Raw genomic sequence first — 6,994 nt, forward strand, 5'->3', positions numbered from 1 at the left:
TCCTTGTAAGGGCTAATACCAGCAGGGTCAGAGCCATAGGTGACAGTCAGGTCCGTGAAAACAGATTTTAACAGCTACACAAGATGACAGCGTCTGTGTAGCTAAGGTCAGGGATTTCCTCGCTGCATTTCCCCATTAGGAGGGATAGAAAGTGAAGCTTCCTTTCCTCTACCCAGACCCATAACCCTGCCACTGTACCCTCCTGCCCTTTGCACAAACAAGCTCATTGTTACTAAGCCATTATACTAGCAAACACTGAGTAAACTTAGTGGCATCCTAAAAGTGGCTGTTGGACTTCCATTAGTGTCCAACTGGTGCAAAGCTATTTGCAGCACCACTGCATTGCACACTCAAACTCATTGTTACTAAGCCATTATACTAGCAAACTATGCTGCCAGTTTAAGGGCCGTAGTTGCATTGTCAGGGATAGTTATTGTTGTTTATTCTGCTGGTAATAAAAATAGACCACCGCTGCAATCTACACCACCTCTCAATTTTTACTACCACATTTTAAGTGCACAATCTTGTCGCAATCAAAATGAGTGGCAAAATGACAGATTCTGGTGGAAAGGGGAAGAGGCGGTTTGGAAAAGGAAAAAAAAGGGTTTGTCCATGGGGAAGGTGGCAAAGCTCCATTAATATCTGCTGAAGATAGACCATCTTCCAGCAAAAGTAAGATGTCTACTACTTACCGTGGACAATCCGATGTGCTCCCTTTTTTACGGACACGAACAACAGGAACAAAGGTAGATGATGGCCAAAAAAAGAAAATGCTTGAATGGATCTCAAGTGGTCCAACAAGTGCCCTCTCCTCCACCTCAACTACCGCATCCAAAAAACACCAGTCCTCTGAGTTGTCATCCCAATCACACTTGCTTTCTCCCAGCTCTGAAGTCTCCATCCGCCCTGCACAGTATGGTGGAACTGAGATGGCTGAGTCTGCAGAGCTGTTCAGTCACACTATAGCCTGGGAATCAGAAGTCTGCTCCCAAGCTACAGTGAGTACAGACCAGGAAATGGTCTGCAGTGATGCCCAGAACCTTTGTGACTCAGATTCAGGCCATGATGAACAAGTTTCTGAGCATAATGTTGACCCTTATTCACAAACTGAAACACCTGTTGTAATACATAATGAGGAACATACTAATGACGATGAGACGCAGATACCAGATTGGGATGACAACTTAAATATTCAGTCAGGGCAAGAAGAGACTCGGTCTGAGGGTGAGGGGAGTGCAAACACAACAATTGATGAGGAAGTTCTAGATCCCACCTACTGTCAACCCACAGTCAGGCACTCGAGGAGGTCAACAGAGGCGGTGGAGGAGGATGCAACTGATGACGAAGTTACCTTGCGCCTTCCTGGACAGAGTCGGACTACTGGTAGCACATCTACAACTGCATCCTCAGACACCACTCTGCCTCTGAGCACTAGTTGGGGTGGATCAGCAGGTCGCATGCCCTCTAAGCCATGCCTAGCCTGGTCCTTTTTTGACATAGCAAAAGATCGCCCAAATTATGTCATCTGTAAAAATTGTCGTGATTCTGTTAGTAGAGGGCAAAACCTCAGCAGTTTGACAACTTCTTCCATGAATCGTCACATGAATAAATATCATATGTCCCAGTGGGAAGCTCACCGTGCTGCAATGCGGCCTAGCGGAGCGAACCATCCACCGCCTGCCCCTTCCAGTGCATCCGCACGCTCTTCATCTTCTAGGACTGTGGGGACAGCTGTCACACAACTTCCACCACTGTAACCGCAACAGGCAGTTTACTTGGTAGGTCGTCAGTTGGTTTGGAAGGGGAAACAAGTGCGTGTGTACAGCTCTCTCAGACATCGATAGCACCAACGTTGGATGAAGGCAACATCATGTCTACACCTGCACTTTCCTCAGGGGCATTTTACCAGGGACACCCTACTCAACACCGTCTACACACAGCAGCCAGATCTCTGTCCCTCAGATGTGGACAAATAAAAGGCCATTTCCTGCGACCCATGACAAAGCTAAGAGGTTGACTTTATCCCTCTGTAAGCTCTTGGCTACCGAAATGCTGCCTTTCCGCCTAGTGGACACACAGGATTTTAGAGACATTATGTCTGTCGCTGTGCCCCATTACCAGATGCCCAGTCGCCACTACTTCTCTAAGAAAGGTGTGCCCGCGCTACACCAGCATGTCGCACACAACATCACCGCTTCCTTGAGAAACTCTGTGTGTGAACGGGTGCATTTCACCACCGATACTTTGACCAGTAAACATGGACAGGGACGTTACATGTCGCTGACTGGGCACTGGGTAACTATGGTGATAGATGGTGAAGGGTCTGCTGCACAAGTCTTGCCATCCCCACGACTTGTGTGTCAATCCTCTGTCTGTCCAAGTTCCGCCACTGCTTCTGCCTCCTCCACCTCATCTGGGTCCTCCACCTCCGCCCCAAGCCTGCCTGGTCAGGCCACCAGCGTTCTCACTGCGCAGAAGGAATCACGCACCCCTCATTACTATGCTGGCAGCAGAGCGCAACGGCATCAGGCGGTCTTTAGCTTGAAATGTCTTGGAAATAAGAGTCACACAGTGGCTGAGTTGTGGGCAGCTCTGGAGACTGAGTTTAATAAATGGTTGTCTCCACTCAACCTACAGCCTGGTAAGGATGTGTGCGACAATGCTGCAAACCTGGGTGCGGCCCTTCGCCTGGGCAAGGTGACACACGTGCCTTGTATGGCTCACGTGTTGAACTTGTTGTCCAGCAATTTTTAACACACTATCCCGGCCTAGAGGTCCTTCTGAACAGCGTACGAAAACTTTCTGCTCACTTCCGCCGTTCAACCACCGCTGCTGAGCGACTTGCATCGCTCCAGAAGTTTTTCGGCCTGCCGGTTCATTGCCTAAAATGCAATGTGCCGACACGCTGGAATTCGACTCTCCACATGTTACAGCGACTGTAGCAGCACCGCCGAGCCCTGGTGCAATACGTCATGACGTATAGCCTGGGCCAAAGAGATGCAGAGGTGGGGAAGATCACCCTGATGGAGTGGTCTCAGATCAAGGACCTATGCACCCTTCTTCACAGTTTCGACATGGCGACGAATATGTTTAGCGCTGACAATGCCATTATCAGCATGACAATTCCAGTCATTTACATGCTGGAGCACACGCTAAACACTATTCGGAGTCAGGGGGTGGGACAACAGGAAGGGGAGGAACTACAGGAGGATTCATATGCGCAAGACACAACAACATCCGCAAGGTCCAGTCGTTCATCATCAGCAACGCGGCAGGCATGGGACCATGGGGAACAGGGATCAACAAGGGCGCATGGTGGTAGGCGAAATGTTGAGGAAGGTGCAGGAGAACATGAAGAAATGGAGGACGAACTGTCCATGGACATGGAAGACTCAAGGATGAGGGAGACCTTGGTCAAATTTCAGTTGAAAGAGGTTGGGGGGAGATGTCAGAGGAAGAAAGAACGGTTAGCACCTCTATGCCACAAACACAGCGTAGACTTGGTCCGCATGGCTGCGCAAGACACAAGAATGCCTTCTTGCTGCACTACCTCCAACATGACCCTCGTATTGTCAAAATTAGAAGTGATGATGACTACTGGCTTGCCACACTATTAGATCCCCGGTACAAGTCCAAATCTTCTGACATAATTCCAGTCATAGAAAGGGACGCACGTATGCAGGAGTATCAGCAGAAGCTGTTACTCGATCTTAGCTCGGCTTTTCCACCAAACAACTGTGCAGGTGCAGGGAGTGAATCTCCCAGTTGTAACTTGACAAACATGGGACGGTCTCGTCATCTTCAACAGCCTATCTGGTGCTGGTAACAGCAATTTAATTGAATCTTTTCATAATTTTTTTAGACACTCCTTTGCAAGGCCACCAGAGACAACAAGTCTGACACATAGTCAACGGCTGGAGAGGATGATACAGGAGTATCTCCAAATGAACATCGATGCCATTACTTTGCAATTAGAGTCTTGCTCATTTTGGGCTTCAAATCTTGAAAAATAGCCAGAGCTCTCCACTTACACCTTGGAGATTTTGTCGTGTCCAGCTGCCAGCGTTGTCTCTGAATGTGTCTTCAGTGCTGCTGGGTGTGTGCTGACAGATAAGCGCACGCGTCTGTCCAGTGACAATGTGGACAGACTAACGTTCATCAAAATGAACAAGTCATGGATCCACCAGGAATTTACTACCCCTGTGTCATCCTGGGGAGAGTAAATGCTTGTGGATTTGGAATGTGCTTGATGCAAATCTAGCTGTGAAGTGTACAACTAGGGCACAAGTGCTGCCACTGATGGGGTGTGTTTGTGGCCCAATTTTTGGAAAAAAGGGAGACTCCGCTTGGAGTAACCCTTGCTTACATTGTTTTTAAAAATGATCCAAGATGAACAGAGCTGGGATCAGGAAAGACTTTGCTACCTACCCCGGTGTCATCCTGGGGACGGTTAAGTGTGGCGTATTTTTGAATGTGCTTGATGCAAATCTAGCTGTGAAGTGTACAACTGGGGCACAACTGCTGCCACTGAAGGGGTGGGTGTGTGTGGGGCCCAATTTTTGGAAAAAAGGGAGACTCCGCTTGGAGTCACCTTCCGGTGTTTTACATGATTTTAGAAGGGCGTGCCATGCCTATATCTGTGTCTCCTCCTCTTTTTCCTTCTCCTGCTCTTTTGTTTTCGCATGAGTATATGTCCTTGTCACTTTCCCATGTGTTTGTGTTGTGTTGTGAGTTGTTTGTCACCTTTTGGACACCTTTGAGGGTGTCTTCTAGGTGTTTTTATGTGTTTGTGATTGCCTCCCATTGTTTCCTATGCGGTTCAAGTGGTTCGCCGAACCGGTTCGGCGAACCGAACTCGAGCAGAACCGCGGCCGGTTCGCTCATCTCTAATCATGATATTAAATGATTAGTAGACTGTACACAACTTATTTAGCTGATTATACATTTCATTTTACTTTTTCAATTATCACTTTTGTTGAATATCATTTTATAAAGCTTTAACTTTACTTTTGAAACTTATTTCATCTATCCACAACAAGCAATCATTAGAACTTTTCTTCCTCTGTGATTCCGAACACAGGAGACACATGAGGTCATAAAAAAATCTATTCTTGGAGATTAAACGTCCTACCTGCTAGGTATATAAACCAGTGTATGCGTATATACTGTGTATTACATACCGCCAGTTACTTTATTTCTGTGCTTACTACATTGGATCATTACATTTGCAAGGCAACTGTGTACATTATAGGACTAACTAACTTTTTTAATTTATTATTAGTATAAACAATTATCAAAAGACAAATGCAACAAAATTATCAGTCAAAGATCATTGGTTTTCTCGGAAAATTGGGGAAATCTGGTGTGCAGTAAGTTTTATTTTTAATTGTGAAAAGCTTTAGTGATTTCAGCCATATGTATGTGATACAAAAGTCAATATATTTTATTAATTCCTTATTGCTTTGTGTTTATTGAACTTACAACCCGATTAATGATGTAAAATCTGTTATGATGCAAGTTTTTTATCTACATATATGAATCTAACCATAGGCTATGTTTACAAGTTATGTTGTTTTTTAGCATTTTTAGCATTTTTCTTAATTTGTTTTATACAAGTTAAAAGCTGTTTCTAGGAGATTTTAGAAATCTCGCGCACTCACTCACCTGTTTTTTTTCCTGACTTAAATCGAAAACTGCTGCATTTTGAATAGAAAGAAAAGGTAAATTATTTAAACATTTTTGCAGCTTTTTTCCCACCATTGAAAGCAATAAGAAAGTGTAAAAAAAAAAGCTACATTTTTGGCTGGGTTTTTGCTGCTTTTTTTTTTTTTGCTGCTTTTGTAGTCAATGAAGCCACTATTATTAAAAGATGTACTGTACACAAATAACATGAAAATCACATTAAAAAATGGAACAAAAATGCAGCAAAACCTTCTTTTTGGAAGCAGGTTTTTTACTGCCAAGAGAGCAAGTTTTGCTGCAGAAAAGACGCAACATGTGAACACAGCATATAACTAATAGAGAAACAAATGTAGAAATAAAAATAAAAATAAACATTGCACATTACAATTGCACACTAAATATGGTAAGAAGCAAATTGGGTGAAACAATGAGATTAGATCTTCTTGAATAAGTGTCCACTTTCTCACTACCTCCATGGTTCTGGCTTGCTACAGCATTGAGTGTCTAATTAATTGACAGTTGGGCCGTGGCATGGTTCAACTTTTGGCAGAGACTGTGCAACCAATGCTGTAAGGGGACTAAAGGCCGCTTTATACGCAGCGACATTGCTAAAGCGATGACGTTGGGGTCACGGAATTCGTGACACACATCCGGCCGCGTTAGTGATGTCGTTGCGTGTGACACCTACGTGCGATCGGAAAAGGTCGCAAAATCGTTCAAAATCGCAAATCGTTGACATGCCCCCCTATTCTCAATTATCATTGCTGCTGCAGGTATGATGTTGTTCGTCGTTCCTGTGGCAGCACACATCGCTATGTGTGAAACCGCAGGAACGAGGAACCTCACCTTACTTGCATCCCGCCGGCAATGAGGAAGAAAGGAAAGAGGTGAGCGGGATGTTCGTCCCGCTCTTCTCCGCCCCTCTGCTTTGATTGGGCAGCCACTTAGTGACGTCGCTGTGACGCCGAACAAACCACTCCCTTAGAAAGGAGGTGGTTCGCCGGTCACATCAACGTTGCTATGCAGGTAAGCATGTGTGACGGGTCTGAGCGATGTTGTGTGCCACGGGCATTGATTTGCCCATGTCGCACAACCGATTGGGGCGGATATTCATGCTAGCGATCTTGCAAGCAAGATTGCAGCGTGTAAAGCGGCCTTAAGGGTATGTGTTCATGATCAGGACTCACTGCGTCCTGGATGCAACGTGCCCTGACCTGCGGGGCCACGAGTTTCCTCCACTGGAGAACGCAGGAGACCGCAGCTGCTCATATCCAAGATCAGGGTTCGGAGCGCTGCGGTCTCTCACTTGTGT

The sequence above is a fragment of the Anomaloglossus baeobatrachus genome, chromosome 4 (assembly GCF_048569485.1).
Source record: "Anomaloglossus baeobatrachus isolate aAnoBae1 chromosome 4, aAnoBae1.hap1, whole genome shotgun sequence".
NCBI classification, from domain to species: domain Eukaryota; kingdom Metazoa; phylum Chordata; class Amphibia; order Anura; family Aromobatidae; genus Anomaloglossus; species Anomaloglossus baeobatrachus.